The following is a 15,747-nucleotide window of genomic DNA, read 5'->3' as shown; positions in this document are numbered from 1 at the left end:
AGTTTCTCAGGGCAGATTAGCAAGGAGTAATAGACAGTTGGGTCTCTCCTGTAGTGTCATATGCTACTGGATAGCAGGAACAGGACTCCAGCCAGCAGGTCCTTTGTTTTGGCCATTCTGTGCTTCCTTATTGTGAGCTACCTCTATACTTGGGCATCCTTTTAGCTTCTTAAAGCTTTCAGCACACGAACAATGATAAAGCTATTCTGATATGAACTGGTTTAGTCTGGTTACTGACTATAATGTTCTGGGCAGGATTTGCTAAGGAAGAGAATCAAGAGGCAAGTCTTCATAGAAGAGTGCCACTTCTATCGGCTGTACACAGTGGTTGATCAATTCTACTTTTTTTATATAAATCCAGTAACCTGTTGTTGGGATTTTTCACTTTTCATTCCTTGGTTGGTGAAACAGAAGAGAGTAACCAGAAGAGTTTAAATTAATGAGAAGACACAGGATAAATGAATACTTGTGCTAATAGTCATTAAATTAGTAGGATCTGTAAGACTTTTTACACATACTGGAAATTCCTTATTTCTTGCACACCAAACTTTTAATTTTTGAAGTATTTGTGGATTTCTTTTTCAGAGGTGCAAAAGTCATATACCATGTCCCATTAGAGGAATTTCAGCATTTGTTTATCATCTCTGGGTAGAAGTCTGTTGTAACTATCCCAAAATCCCATCCTCACCAATATCACTCTAGTTTAACCATAGGATCACAGAGTAGCTGAGGTTAGAAGGGACCTCCAGAGGTCAACTTGTCAAAACCCCCTGCTCAAGCAGGGCCACCTAAAGGTGGTTGCCCAATATCATGTTCAGATGGGTTGTGTGCATCCATCTCTATAATGGAAACTCCACAGTCTTTCTGGGCAAACTTTGCCAGCATTTGGTCATCCTCACAGTGGCAAAAAGTGTTTGCTGATGTTCAGAGGGAGCATCCTGTGTTTCAGATTGCACCCATTGCTTTTGGTCCTTCACTGGGCACCACCGATAACAGCCTGACTCTATCCTCTTTGCACCCTCCCATCAGATAGTTCTATACATTGACAGGATCCCCTTGAGCATTCCTTATTCAGACTAAACAGTCCCCACTCTCTCAGGCTTTCCTCATAGGAGAGGTCCTATATGGTCCCATAATCATCTTTGTAGCCCATCACGAGACTCTCCAGTATGCCCTTTCTCTTTTCTGGTGGGGGAAGCCCAGAACTGGACACAGTACTACAGATGTAGCCTCACCAGTGCTGAGCAGAGCGGAAGGATCACCTCCCTTGACCTGCTGGCAATACTCAGTCTATTGCAGTACGAGATGCCATCAGCCTTCTTTCATGCCCATATTAAATAACAGAAGAAGGGAGTACAGTCCTTGTGTTTTCTCCATGGAATAAAAAGTGCTAGGTACTTAAATCTTCTTATAAAAAATGAAGCATTAAGGAAAAACAGCTCATCAGTGGTCATTACAAGTTAATTAATCTTCTTTATAGCATCCATAAGTATAGTTAATGCATTAGTATTTCACACATTCAACTCAGAGATGAGAAAATATAAATCATTAATATATCCGCTACTTTCCAGTAACCTCATAAAAAAAAAAAAAAGCCTGACATACCTGGCAAAAATTGTGAGGCACTCCATATCTTACAGAGTTGAGAGACCTATGTAAGGTTATTTGCAGCAGGCAGCAGGTTATAGGAGGAATTTTAGGAAATTCACTCCCCAAAAGACATTCATAAGTCACCTCTCATCAAAAGCAGATTAGTTTGGTCCTCCACACAAGGTATGAACTGGAGGAGTATTCTCAGGTATGGTACCACGCAGGTGAGAAGAGAACACTTGTACCGTGCTTAAGGGGAACATGTGTCAATCCTACAGCAACACCATATAGCTACCCATCTTTTACTTCATCCAAGGTCTCACTCTGCTTCTGTCTATTACACACCCTTGATTATCTTCCTATTCCCTTTCATATTTCCATAACACGTCCTAATTGAGAATTCCTCTCTCCTTGGGAATTATCAGCTACTCATTTTCAGTGTCCTTTTATTGGCTTTGTGCAGCTGCTGAATGAGGCTGATGCAGCAATCAAAGACCTGTTTGGCTATAAGCAACATACCTAAGGTTTGGAATTAATAAGAAATGAAGCTTAACTAGGAACCCCTGCATGTCTTTTATATATATCCATAGTAACAGAGCTCACAGCATACTTTTTCACTTGGTCAGCCATCCTGACAGTGGTTGCTATGAATGTTTTGATGGTTTCTTGGCAATTAAAAGGTTTTGTAGAAACTGATGTTTCTGACAGTACATTGTTTCTGTGAGGTGAATTTCACGTTTGACCATGTGCTGTTCTGCCATTCTATAAATATACACATACATAGGCACAAATTAAACAGCAGAAGATGCTTATTCGATTCAGGGTATTTCCAGCATGAAGATAATGAAAACACTCCACATGCAGATAATAACCAAAAATGAGTATGGACAGTCTAGTTCAATGTAATTGCAACCCATTTTCACTATAATCACTATTGCTTTACAACAAGGCATCACACAACCTTGCAGCACATCAGAACCTAAACCATGACTTTGAAGATGATAAGGAAACAAAAAAATAAATAATTGTTTATAGCATCTGATATAATTTTCACATTATAATATAGCACAATGAGACATTTTGTGGCTTTTCATTCCAGTGCAGGAATTAAACTAGAGAATGCTAGATCCAAGTGACGTGTTTCAAATTTGAAGCACTTACAGATGAAAACCAGCCTATATGGCTTTTGGACAAAATTAGTAACTCCCAAGCTGCAGAATACAATCATTAAAAGGCTGGTTCACTAACAGATTAAATAAAATTTTACTTTACAGGACAGATGCCTTTTATTAGTTCAAATCTCACTTGATTTTATTCACCCCTTTCTATGTAGCCATTTAAAATTTCATGAGCAATTAATATTAATCAGATAAAAGATTTGAATTATTCAGTCAAACAAATCTTCCACATTTTTCTGTCTTTTAATAAGTTCTTTATATTGCAAGTGTTACAGCTGAAGAGCACAAAAGTCACTTGGAATTCAAGCTTTGTCTCACTTAAATGTCAGGAAAAAATTATTTTTTAATAATAAATAAATAAATATTACCATTCACAGATATGCAAAAATAAACAATCATTCAGATTATTATGCAAATCAGATTATTTCCTCCCCATTTGTAGTTTAATCATCCAGGAATAACTAGAAATATATAATGGATATTTTGGACACAGAAGACATTTTTCTACTGCAAAATCCAGCAATTTCATCATCCCTTGCAGTCATAGACTGATAATGAAAATAATAAATTTATGATTGCTAACTTTCATTTTAGGTTTCCATTACTGTATTCATCTTACTGTTTTTCCAATACCTAGTTGCAAACAAGGAATGGAGGCCAAGGCACATGTAAAATTCTCAGTGATGAAACTGAAATGTGCTCTATACCACCCACAGCCCATGTTGGAAGACGGACTAAGAGGAATGCTGCCAATTTCAGCAGACAGGTATGGAATGACTTCATTTATACTTGGAAATGAGAAATAATATGGGGAAAAAATTGCTTTGAGGAATCATCCAAATGGGGTAGTAAAAGTGATTATCATGTGGTTAACAAATCCCAAATAGGAATGAAAGGTAACAGCCTACTGATTGGCTTTGGAGATCAGTTAGTGCTGGTTCCAGTTAGCTCTCTGGGGATGATTGGGTAGCTAGAGTGAACAGAACAGTAATTTGAAAACACTCTTTAATGAAGCTGTGAAAAGCAATGAGTTAAATGAGATGACACAAAGAGAACTGGAAAGACTAGAAATCTGTGCAAAAGCAGCAAAATGAGCTGCTTCTTCCAAAAAGAAAAAAAAAATCATTCTAATACACCTGGGGGAATCCAATTAAAAACAGATACAGAAATACTCAGTCTGGTGGAGAGGTCTAGGTAAGATTAATGATAGAGAAGTCCCAAGGGTGAAATCTAAAAGTGAATGAGACAGCGGCTGGCAACGTGATATGGCTGCAAAATTGATTTGTAAAATTCAGGTTTGTATTCACAAATGCAGCACATTATGGAAGAAGAAGGCATGGGATTTTGATAGCACATGCTTATCTCCCAAGATCACTAAAAGAGATCCCTATGACTTTGAAGGAGTTCATAGAAAAGCAAGAGCATTTGAAATTAAATTACAGATTTAATAAGGTATGTTGCTGCGGAAACAGAAAACTGTAAAGACCCATTGTCGGGGTTGACAGGACAGCAGTGGCCACTCTTTCATATTTGAGGAGAGGTAACAACCTAGGAGATTTGTGTGCAGAACTTAACACCATTAAGAAACACTTGGTCTGTTCAGCCTGGAGGAGACTGAGGGGAGACCTCATTGCAGTTACAACTTCCTCATGAGGGGAAAAGGAGGGACAGGCACTTATCTCTTCTTGGTGGTTACCAGTTAGAGGACACGAGGGAATGGCCTGAAGTTGTGTCAGGGGAGGTTTAGGCTGGATATTAGAAAAAGGCTTTTCACCCAGAGGGTGATTGGGCACTGGAACAGGCTCCCCAGGGAAGTGGTCACAACACCAAGCCTGATAGAGTTCAGGAAGCATTTGGACGATACTCTCAGGCTCATGGTGTGATGCCTGGGGATGATTCTGTGGCAGAGACAGGAATTAGACTTTGATGATTCTAATGGTTCTCTTCCAACTCAGAATATTCTGTTATTCTGTAATCTATTATCTGAAATCACTTAAGAATTGGAGTCATCATTTATATGGACTGTAATTCTACAAATATGATCTAATTAATATTTCACATCATGAAAAATGAATAGCATGGTATATATTGCTATATGAACACAGTGCAGTGACAATTCTCCATATTTTGATAGAAATGAAGAATTTACACCAATTTTGGTAACTAATAATTTTGCATTACCAGAAGTGACAGAATATAAGTAATTTAAATGTATAAAGTTGCACTGATCTTTGCAAAAAGTTGAGGATCAAAATCAAATATAGAGAAGGCTAATTCCAATTTTGCCACTTAACTTAAAATTACAATAGTAATGTGTGTAAAAAGCATTTCACTAATACTCTCTAATAAGTTAAAATAAAGAATCAAGCTTTCCTGAGTGAAACAGCTGCTAATCAAAAGCAGCCTAAGTTTTCATCTCCAGGTACTGCATGAAATTCATAGTGTAAATCTTTGATATGAAGTGAATGAATGTGCCATGATGATATGGAACTTTCATTAAAATCTTGAAACATTTTATAACGGGAAACAACATACAGTTGTAGTTTGCTTCCCTGAGCAATAATTCAATACACAGCAAGTTTTCTTTGAGTTATATCTATTTTCCAATGAAATCACAACTAATATTAAAAGTATCACAGCAAATATTCTCTCGATGAAAGCTTCAGATTGTCCTACTTGTTTCTCAAGTGCTCAATTCAGCTTACAAATAACCTTTGAGACAATAAAGGACATAGATGTATGTGTTTTATGTTATATTTTATTTTCACTTGAGAATCCTTAGATAAGAAGGTTTCAAGATGTAATATATCAGAAAGATACACAATGTTCCCAGTTTCCAATGCCAAAAATCCAGGCTTCTCTTGTATTCCTTGAACTAACTTTCTTCTAGTTTTCCATATTTTCCTGTACCTGTCAATAAAGAAAAATCAATTCTGCCTCATCATAGTTGAGAAATTGCACAGTGTATAGCCCTTGCAAGGACCTACATAATTCAGAAAAAAACACCTTCTTGCTCAAAACAATCACCTCTGCCAGGAAGCTTACACCACCTGGGAGGAATAACGTGTGAAAACATGCAGCCATATGAACAAGTTATGCAAGCTTAGGCATGGGTGAAATGACAACTAATCACTAAGTCACCTCACAGTTGCTGAAATGCTGACTTCCTTATGACTGTGGCAGCAAACTACTGCACCTTCAGTCAGGAAGATTGCATTTTGAAGGAACCTGAAGAGGTAGGGAAGAGACAGGGAAGGGGGCAGGGAAAGGTGAAATATTCTTTATTTTAATTAGCTATATTCTTTTAAGAATTTTGAGCAAAAGAAAACATAGATAAAACAGGACCCTTCCTTCAGTAAACTCTTAACAGAATTTTATTCCTGCCACCATCTGTATCTAGTGATTAAAAGGAAAGTTTCTTCAAATATATCATCTAACACGGCCAACAGCCTCAGCCCAAACCATAATTCTCTCTCGTAAGCTTGAAAATAGTCAAGTCGTTTAAATAAAATATGATATTCTAGTTCATTATGCAGCTAAAGAATAAAAATAAAATTCAAACACTATCAACGAGGTTCCTAAACAGAGAAAACTGATTTGTTTGTCATTATTTCTATGGAATTCAGAAGGGAAAAAAATATTTGTGTGCTGACTTACTCCATTGAAAACTCATCCTCTTAAGTCAAATTGAAAATATCATAGATTCAAATTCTGGATATTTAATTTGATTCTGGAGTGACAGCCCTACAGGTCTGGACTTTTCTATGGATATGCATGTAACTTGCTGAGAGTTAAATGAAAAGTGGTATTAACCAATAATTTAGCAATAGAAAACTACTCATAAACAGATAACAAAACTAGCAAGAACTGTTTCCTTATTGTAAGGAAAAATATTTTGTGTATTGCTCTATCCGTACATAAAGGCAGCAAGTAGTGTTAATATTCTTTAAAAAGCAGCATCACTTAACACAAAGATGGTCCTTATAACTGAGTACTGCAGCATGTTGGCCTCACAACTGACTGGTTTAAGGACCTCCTGGCTGGAGTTGTTGAAGATTCCCAAAACTCACACAGGTATGATTGTCTTTTTTATAAGGTGAAGCCCATTGTGGAATTCAAAGACAGTTTTGCCTTAAGGGCAAACGTGCCAAACCTAGGCAGAAACCCATTGTTCTCCCTCAAATGTTCCTTTATCAGTCAAGTTTTTTAATGACACACAATGCTGTCATAGTATAACAGAAGTAACATTTAAAATGGAAGTAACAGCTTCAAAGAAAGAAAAAACACCTAAAGATAATACTGTAGGGTGGTCTGCGACAGAGCTGGAAAAAGAAATTATGAACACATGTAAAATTCACACTTAAAGACACTGCACACTGGGACAGAGCACACACACTGGCTAGCTGGTAGGGTAGATTAACAACTTGGTCCCCATAAAAAAAAAGAAAAACAAAATACAGGTGGAAGGTGACGGAAAGGGGCTGACAAAGAAAAGTGTGATCTGCAGAAAGATGTCTGTACTGAGAAAATTCTGTCTGGGCAAGGGTTGAATTTCATTGCCTATAAACTTCCTCTATTCTGAGTTATGGTCAGAGTTGAGACAAAAAGAAAACTCAAAGTTTCCTATAATTGAAAGTAAGAGCTGAGACTGGATGGATGGAATGGTCCTCAAATATTAGCACCCATGAAGTGTGACAGTGTCTTTGTCCATAAGAATAAGGAAAGAGAGAAAGGGAAACCCCAGAGATACAGCCTTGAAGGCTCTGGAAAAGTTCCAACAAACCAAGAAGGATTAGATGATGCAGCAATTCTTATATGGAAATAGTCAAATGGGAGTGGAAACAGTGGCAAAAAGGTCAAAACATGGTAAGGTTTTAACTTGTGAGAAGGCTGACAGCACATCAGGGTCAATGGTTAGGGTTTAGATCTAAACAAGAAAGAAAAGCTAGAGCTCTGGTAACTGAAACAGGGCTACAAAGGGAAAGCTAAAACAAAGGGGGTGGAGGGGAGGGTGGGTGGTAAAAGAATTAGTAAATTCCCTGAAAATTTTGTCAGCTTGGTCTTGTCTGGGAATAGGGATATAAAGCACAACATGTTTCTAGGTTAGGATTTGCATTACGATTCCCTTAGTGTTAGGGGAAAGAGAAAACCTAGAGCTCCTGTTGGACTGGGGGTGCAAACAGACCAAAAAAGTGAGGGAAAAGCTGTAAAAAGAATTGTCCCCTGAGAACTTTTTCATCTGGGCCAGGGCACTGAGTCTTGAACAAAGGCTCAGCTAAGGCCAGGAACCATATTAAGAGTTAGAGTATTGGTTGGGAAAGAGACAAAGCCTACAACAGCGCTTAGACAGAGGTTGCAAAGAGGCTGACAAAATGAGGCTGTCAAAAGAATTGTTCCCTCAAGGCTTGCTTATTGCTGCTGTGGCATTGGGCATTGAGCTAAGGTTCAGCAAAGGAGAAGGCCTCAGCCAAGGAAGAGGGTTAGGGTCAGGAAAGAGAGAAAACCTACAGCTGGAACTGGGGTGGGGTTACAAAGGGGCTTCCTGAAAAGGTGTAGGTTTCAGAAGGAATTGTCCCCTTAGAACTTGATGTGGAGGTGGGGCCAAAACCTAAGGTAGGGTTAAGGTTCAAGCCAGGAAAGAAACCAAGCCTTCAGCTACACTTACAGTGGGTCTACAGAGACACTGCCAATGAGGGACGTATGCTGCACAAAACATTCTCTTTAGAGAATTTGTTCATCTGGGTCATGGCATCAGTCTTGGCATAGGATTCATCTTAATTTGGATGGTTTATTTTTAAGGTTTGTCTCCTCCCCACCCCTAATCCTAGCACCAGCTGAGGCTTTTTCAAAGACAACCCATATTAAAAAATGCTCTGGAACAACATTTTTGCTGGTCCACACCTCCCTTTGGCATCCCTGCTGCATCACTCCAACCACAGCACAAGGCTTTTTCTTTTTTGTAACCACAACCATAAAGTTAGGTCTTGCCTGGATTCTGTTGCAACCCATTGAGCCAGAGTCCAGGTGAATAGATTCCCATAGGACAATCCTTTTTGCAGCCTACCCCTTCCTTGGGCACAGCTGCACTTTGTGGTTTTCTCCCTTTCCAAACCTTTGATCTTGACCAACTTTGTCTTGGCTAAGCTGCACCCCAAGAACCAATGTCACAGCCCAGATGAAAAAGTTTTCCAGGGGACAATTCTGTCTGCAGCCTATATCTTTCTTGTGGCAGTCCCTTTGAAGCTCCCCTTCAACAGGATTTCTGTGGTTATTTTTTCATGATCCCTAGGAATACCAAGTGATAAGCAGACTGCCCTTGCCCTGGTTCCTGCTCCTACCAGAGGCTCCACATTCCTGAGAAGAAAATTCAAGTATCAGAAGTTTGTTTTCTTAGAGGATTTTTCAGTGTCCTAAGCACAGCTATCCTACAGTTTCTCTTTTTGCTAACTGCAATTTTATTCCTAAGTATAATCCCAAACATAATATAAGTTTAGGGACTTCCCTTCTTCATTTTACCCAGAAAAGGATTTACTTCAGGGGAAAATCAGGCCTACGGGGTGATTTTTTTTAAGACAGCCCTTCTTCTGCACCACTCAAGCTGTAGCTCTAGGCTTTTTCTCTCAATCATTAGAGTTGAAAAAGGAAGTAAGTGGTGCAAAAATAATTGTTTCCTTAGGAATTTTTCATCTTCACTGGCATTTTTTTTCTAAGGTTCATTTCAGGCTTTGGGTTAAAGTTATTTTTGACTGAAAATCCACAGCTGAGTTTGATTCCATCTGGACAGCTGCTGACAAAGAAACCCATGGGCAGACTCTAATATTCTCCTTGGAAGAACACTGAATCTTTGCATGGAGTACTGTTTTTGGTTTATGTATCAGCCAAGCATTTAGGTTAGCGTCAGAGGAGGCAGAGGAGGTTTAGAGACAAAGAGAAATCAGAGATGTAGTTGTAGTGTGCATGTATGTGCATCTCATGTGCATGTATGAGATGCAGTCGTAGCGCAATGTACCTTCTACTGTTAAGTAAGAGCTGATGCTACAACTGGAGAATTGCATCATATTTGTCTAAGCGTTTGTCTGAATGGTGAGGGTTTCCTCTCCTATGGTCCAGGCTAGTCTTAGGGTACTCAGTAAATATTAGGTTGTTGAGGAAAAGAATTAGTCCAGAACTTCAGGAAGACTAAGTCTGGAAAGGCACTGCCAAAGGGAACTGTGAGTTCCAAAAAAAATATTCTTTTGGACAGTTTTCAGTATGGACAAAGTCTATCTGGTCTTTTGTGACACTTAACTGAGGTGTAGGATTTGGTGTTACGGCTTTTGTTACAGTTGTGAGACAGAGAAATAATAAAATGATACTCTGAAGACATCTTTTACAGTTAAGTAAAGACTTATGTGAAAATTAGTTTCTTAGGAATATTGATTCCTTTTGGTTGGAGTACTAGCCCATCCTTGGTCAAACTGCAGTTGTTGCCTAAGGCTAGAGCTGCACAAAAGAAATTTCAGAACTGGCCTTGCAGGGGGCTGGTAATGGACTGCCAAAAGAAGCTGAAATTCTCCCACAAGGAAATTTTTGTCATGACCGGGCTGGCAAGCTTTTTTTCTGAGGGTCACCTTGCATTAGAGTTTGTGTTGAAAGAAATACAGTAATTTGTTTGAACATGTAAGATGTTTCCACTTTTACTAGCCTTAAGTAACTGGCAGAGTAATAGTGGATTCATGTGCTTTGCATGGTACCATTAGTAAGGAGTCCTTACGCTAGCCATAACAAGGTGCCTTGTAAAGGAATGGCCTTCTTTTTCCCCATTATACAGCAGCAAATACCGCAATCTTGTTAACATTATTTTGACATTGAAAAACCTACATGTTCTTGTTTTGTGTGACATTATTTTATGGAGTCTCTGTTATATGCATGCTTACACACAAGTCTGCTCCAGCGTTTTCTATAGCAACTGAAAAGCCTTAGAACCATCAGTAGTGGTTAGAATGTGTTTACAGTGACTTTCAAGGAAATAAGTAAATTCTATATAATTATTTATTCTACATAATTATTTAATTGTATAATTTCATTTATGCTCATCACCACAGTATCTGTGTTTATGTTTGCTGTGTGCTGCAGCAAAAGCATCAAAACAACAGTTTTAGGACTGTAAATCTAGACACATGACATGGATTATATTTGAGACAACATAAATATAACTTTTCTGTTGCTTCTGACTGTTTGGACAATCTTCCATAAACAAACTGCGGATGACTGAACAGCACTAGTCTGAACATGCCTGTTTAGGAGACTTTTGTAATAAACCCCTCTTTTCTCAGGGAGATGCTTATGCCTTAGGCTCTCTGCAGTAAGAAGCAGAATCTAATTTTCATAACTTGAGGGAGCTCAGATTCTGTTTTTCAGTTTAGCTCATTAAGAGCAAGAGAGATCCAACTCTAAATATAACCAAACAGGGTAGTGCATTCATACTGGGACTTGATTAAAACCCACCTCACTTTCTTGTCTAGGTATGAGCAAACCAATATAAGTGAAATAGGGAGCCTCTCTGAAAGGCTCTGACATAAATAAGGATGGTTATGGCAGCAATGGTTAAGGGAATAGTACTAATAGTATTGCACTGACAGCTCATATTTAGTTTGCTCCTTTGGACTACTTTCTATGAAGCTGACCCAGTTTATACCTATGTTGCTTCTGCTTTTCTGAGCATAGCATCCATTTATCAAGTCAGAATTCAGACCACTGTTTTGCGTTCTGCATCAAGCATTACTTCGAAATCCTCTTTCACATTCTGCATTATCATCTTTAGACTTTTAAAGCCATATTCTGAGTAAATTATAAGATCTTGTATATTAAATGACTGGTTTTAACTTTTCCATTTAACCTATTTTTATTATTAATTAAATCTCATATTCAGTAATGATTTTATTCAAAGGACAGCATAATGTATATGCACTGTGCTCTGTGTAAAAAATAAATCCTATAAAACTGCACAATATCACTGGGCATATCACTAATTATTACAATGAAAATATTAAAGAACAAGAAAATGTGATAGTTTTCAGCTAGATGATACTGAAAAGTTCTTCAGGTTGTTTGTTTGTCACTTAGAGCATAATACTGAGTCAAAAGTAGGTATGTGGTATATTTTGTTGTTCTACCTGCACAGGAATTCTGAGTATTCTAGTCTGTAAATCTATGCCTGCCCAGCCATGAGCTAATCACAGAAGCAGGAGTATCACAACGGAAAGTCTAAACACGTTAGCAGCTGGAAAAAAGTATCTGCTCCATTTTCAAGTCCTTACCTATTGGTATTAATGAGAAGTGTAGATATCTTTGGAAACAAATGACACTTTTAAGGATAAATATGAATTGCAGCAGCTCGTATATTTCGTCTTTTATAGTTTACAGAGAGAAACTTTCTATTTACATAGTGTGGAGACAGGTGAGCAGGAGTCTTAGCTGAGGATAAACAAAGGTTAACTGATTTTACTCACCTATTAAGCTCACTCCCTTCTCTCTGGAACACCTAGCAAGTAAGTTTCATCCTCTGTTTTAATTTATGTGGCTCTATGTGCGTATGTACACGTGCAGATATGGGTTTGGACTGATGTACTATCTTTTCAATTGTTTCTCTTTTTCTTTTTTCCACCTGAGTGACAGTAGTGCTGTGTAACATTGTAACACCAGATCATTACAAGAAAACTATTTTGGGGCTGTGTTCATTGCAGTCCGGGATCCAATTGTCCAGGCCTCAGGCAGTATCTGTACAAATGCTCTAAAGAAGTATCACTGGAAACAGCCCAAAAGAGATTTACCCAGGTAGTGAGTGGTCATGTTCATACTACATCAGGGCACAGGGTTGTCCATGTACTTGCCCTGTGGCAACAGGGTTATACTTAAGAGTTGGATTGAGATGTTGTTACACTCAAACTCCTGTTATGGGCAAAAGGGAACATAACATATAAATGAAGCTAAGAATGTATTTTTATTTGAATTAAAGTTTTAGTGGTATAACAGCCTGAATTAGACAATTAATTGTCATGGTCCTCAGTGCATCAGTAGGTTTTAATTGCTTTGACCTCCACCCATGTCCAGGAGCTGCAGTTGAGCTCCTTGCCTGAATTATGCTGTAGATGTGTTTGTGCTCAGCTCTATACTTAGCTCGGTTTTGCTTGTTGCTTTGTGTATCTCAAATCATCACTAGACTGCAATCATAATCATCCTCCCTAATTTTCTCAGGTCTGTGCTTTTGTTGGAATGAATTCTGTCCCTCTGCGCATTGTTGTTCCCATATTGTTCTCTGCTGTGGAGCAGCCAATAATCCTAATCCTTTACATATTCCCTAAGGTTCTTTCTTAGAGGAGATCAATAGTCACTTGCCCAATCTGATGTCAGGATATGACTGTGACTCACATTGTGCAAGAAACAGTCCATGGACATTCTCTAACCCCCCTTAACTTCCTGTACACTTAAACAGGCACTTAAAACATCCAGAAATCCCTTGAGTAATAGTTTTTGCTGTGAAAAATAGTTGAATAGATATGCCCCCAGCCTGGGCTTTTATAACCCTGATAAGGTATCAACTGCTACAGCATAGGCAGCTGATGAAGAATCAAGGCATAGAGATGCACCTTACCTTTTATAACAGCAGCAAAATTGCATATTTTCTACCCAAGCTTTATCCATCCTCCTTCAGACTGGAATGGCTCAGCAATCTGTGCTGCTCTCCATCTGTGCCTCAAGATACAACAAAGAACGAACTATCATGAAGACTCTGTTAACATGCTGATATAAATTCTTTCAGCACTTGCATGTTAAGTATATTACTAGGTTTTATAGGATGAAAATAAAAGAGCAGGAAGAGAAAAAGTAAATGCTTTAAGGAAGACTAATCTACAATGGTTACCGAGTGAGACATGTTTGAAATCAGCAGTTCAGTAAAACATCTAATATTCACTCCCAGATGCTGCCACCTAGAGTCTAACATTATGACATTGTAAACACAAGAATAATAGAGTAACTTTCAAGAAAAAATATTGTATTTGTCTGGAGGTGGAGGTATTGGTATTCAGGGGAGTATGTGACATGAAGAAGTGAAAGAGCAGACAAGCAGGCAGAAGGCAATCTTAAACTTGAATTTTGTAAGTGTCTTCCTTCTGTACTGGTCAAAATCAGATCTTACACTGAAAGGCAGAACAGGGGAACTTAGCATGAGAAAGCAAATTGGAGCTGCTATTCTGTACATTTATCAGAATACTTAAAAATATATTTATTTCCATTTCAATTTCCATGTCTGAAAAATAATGGTCAGCAGAATAAAAGATATTCTAGTTGAGCAGCCTCGCCTTCAATTTTGTTGAAAAAGACTGCCAGTTCTCAAATAAAGTCTTAAAGGAAGCATATTTAAGCTTCTCTCTCTCCATCAGTAGAATATTGCAGAAGACAAAATATCCCCATAAGGAAGCCTAACTGGAAATCCAAGGCAGCCTGGAAAATGAGCTATCCTGCTATGCTTTAGAAATTGCAAACAGCAGCAACCTAGTTTCTCAGCTAACCTGAAGGACCTGGCAGTATTTGCTACAAGATGCCTAATTCAGTGCCTGGACTTTCACACTGCGTGTAATTTGTTTAGAAATGAGCTATGAATCTAAATCTCAATTTACTCAACAAGATATGGTTTGATTAAATGTGTCCAGATGCATTTGTAAAGGGATTATAGATTTCAATTAGGAGTAAGCAACAACCATTAGAAGATCATACTTTTTCATGCATACTTTAACAAGTGGAATTGGGGCAAGAAATAAGAGTATGATAGAAAAGTCTTTCTCCCCTCCACTGCATAGTTACTGCTTCTTCACACTCAAGTGCTGTTTTCTTTCAAGTTCATCTTATTGCCCTTTCCTTTCTCTTTGTTGGCCTGTTGTCAAATCAATGGTTTCTAGTTCCACTGAGCTCTAAACATGGTTGTGGTCCCAGTAACAGGCTGATCTGCAACTCTTTTGCTTGCTAGTGAATGACAGCAAATAGATCCTTTCTATATTTCATTGATCCAGAAGGGTTAAGCCAATTATTTCCATGCTGTTGGTTGGGGTACTGCTTGACTGAACTAACCACCACTCCCTTACCTTGTTTTGTGTCTATGCTGCATGGTGGAGAACAGGCTTGAGAAGACAAGTGTCTGATCAGTGTCTGATCAGTGAGCCCCACCATCCTCACAGATGGTGGCAGCTGAAAAAGCCAACTCCCAATACCTCCTGCTCAGTAGGTTAATAAGCCTCACTTGCACCTACTTTGTCAAACTGCATCTGAAAGAGTCATATTGCAGAACCATGCACAGGAGGATTCTCTGAGCACTAAAGACTGATTTGGCCCCTCTGTGTAAAACTAAAGGGATTATTTACTGCACAGGCTGCGATCTGTTCCCTTCTACTGAATGGACTCATACCTCTGCTGCCTGCAGCAGAGACTACTGTCACAGAGACGTGCCAAAGTGCAACTTGAAGTCGTGCTGTTAAATTTTCTTTCCACCAAACAGGATTACCTCCTTCAAAATGGAAATGCTCCCTGGCCTATACTGCTCTCCAGACTATGTCCGGGAAGTCTGAAAATCTGTCACCTGACATGGGCCAAAATCATGCTAGAAAGAGTGTTAATTGTGCTGGACCTTACTTGGATCTGTGCCCTGGTCTTGAGTAGTTTTGTGTCCTCAGAGAGCAGGAACTCCAAACAGTGATGGAAATAGGTATGAAACTGATTCTGAGTAGGATGCTGGTTCTTTGGTTAGAAATATTATTTTAAGTGCCCTAATTCCTCCTGTGAGAAAATAAGAATCCTGAATGAGAGGTGAGAGCGAAGGTGAGAGGTGTTCTCACAAAGGTGAGAACAAGATAAATCAGCTTATTCTACCTGTTTCCTTCTAGGGGTGTTATAAAAAACCATTACTGAAATTAATAATAATCATTTGCGACACTCAAGAGAGTAA

The 15,747-nt window shown here is 38.6% G+C and overlaps 1 long non-coding RNA gene across 2 annotated transcripts in view; it reads right to left on the bottom strand.

Moving 5' to 3' along the window:
- LOC135411841 (uncharacterized) overlaps positions 1–15,747 on the bottom strand; it is a 31,773-nt gene that overhangs the window by 15,469 nt on the left and 557 nt on the right. The window contains exons 2-4 of one of the 2 annotated variants that reach the window (XR_010429346.1): positions 15,435–15,597; positions 13,402–13,502; positions 5,511–5,678 (exon numbers count right to left, since the gene is read on the bottom strand). This is a non-coding gene — a long non-coding RNA (uncharacterized LOC135411841). Of the gene's footprint in view, positions 1–5,510; positions 5,679–13,401; positions 13,503–15,434; positions 15,598–15,747 lie in introns of those variants that run through there. The other variant, XR_010429347.1, reaches the window with a different exon arrangement.

Source organism: Pseudopipra pipra, chromosome 3 (assembly GCF_036250125.1).
Source record: "Pseudopipra pipra isolate bDixPip1 chromosome 3, bDixPip1.hap1, whole genome shotgun sequence".
Lineage (NCBI taxonomy): Eukaryota > Metazoa > Chordata > Aves > Passeriformes > Pipridae > Pseudopipra > Pseudopipra pipra.
Note: the sequence above shows the minus strand (reverse complement) of the source record. Positions and strands in the feature narration are given on the sequence as shown.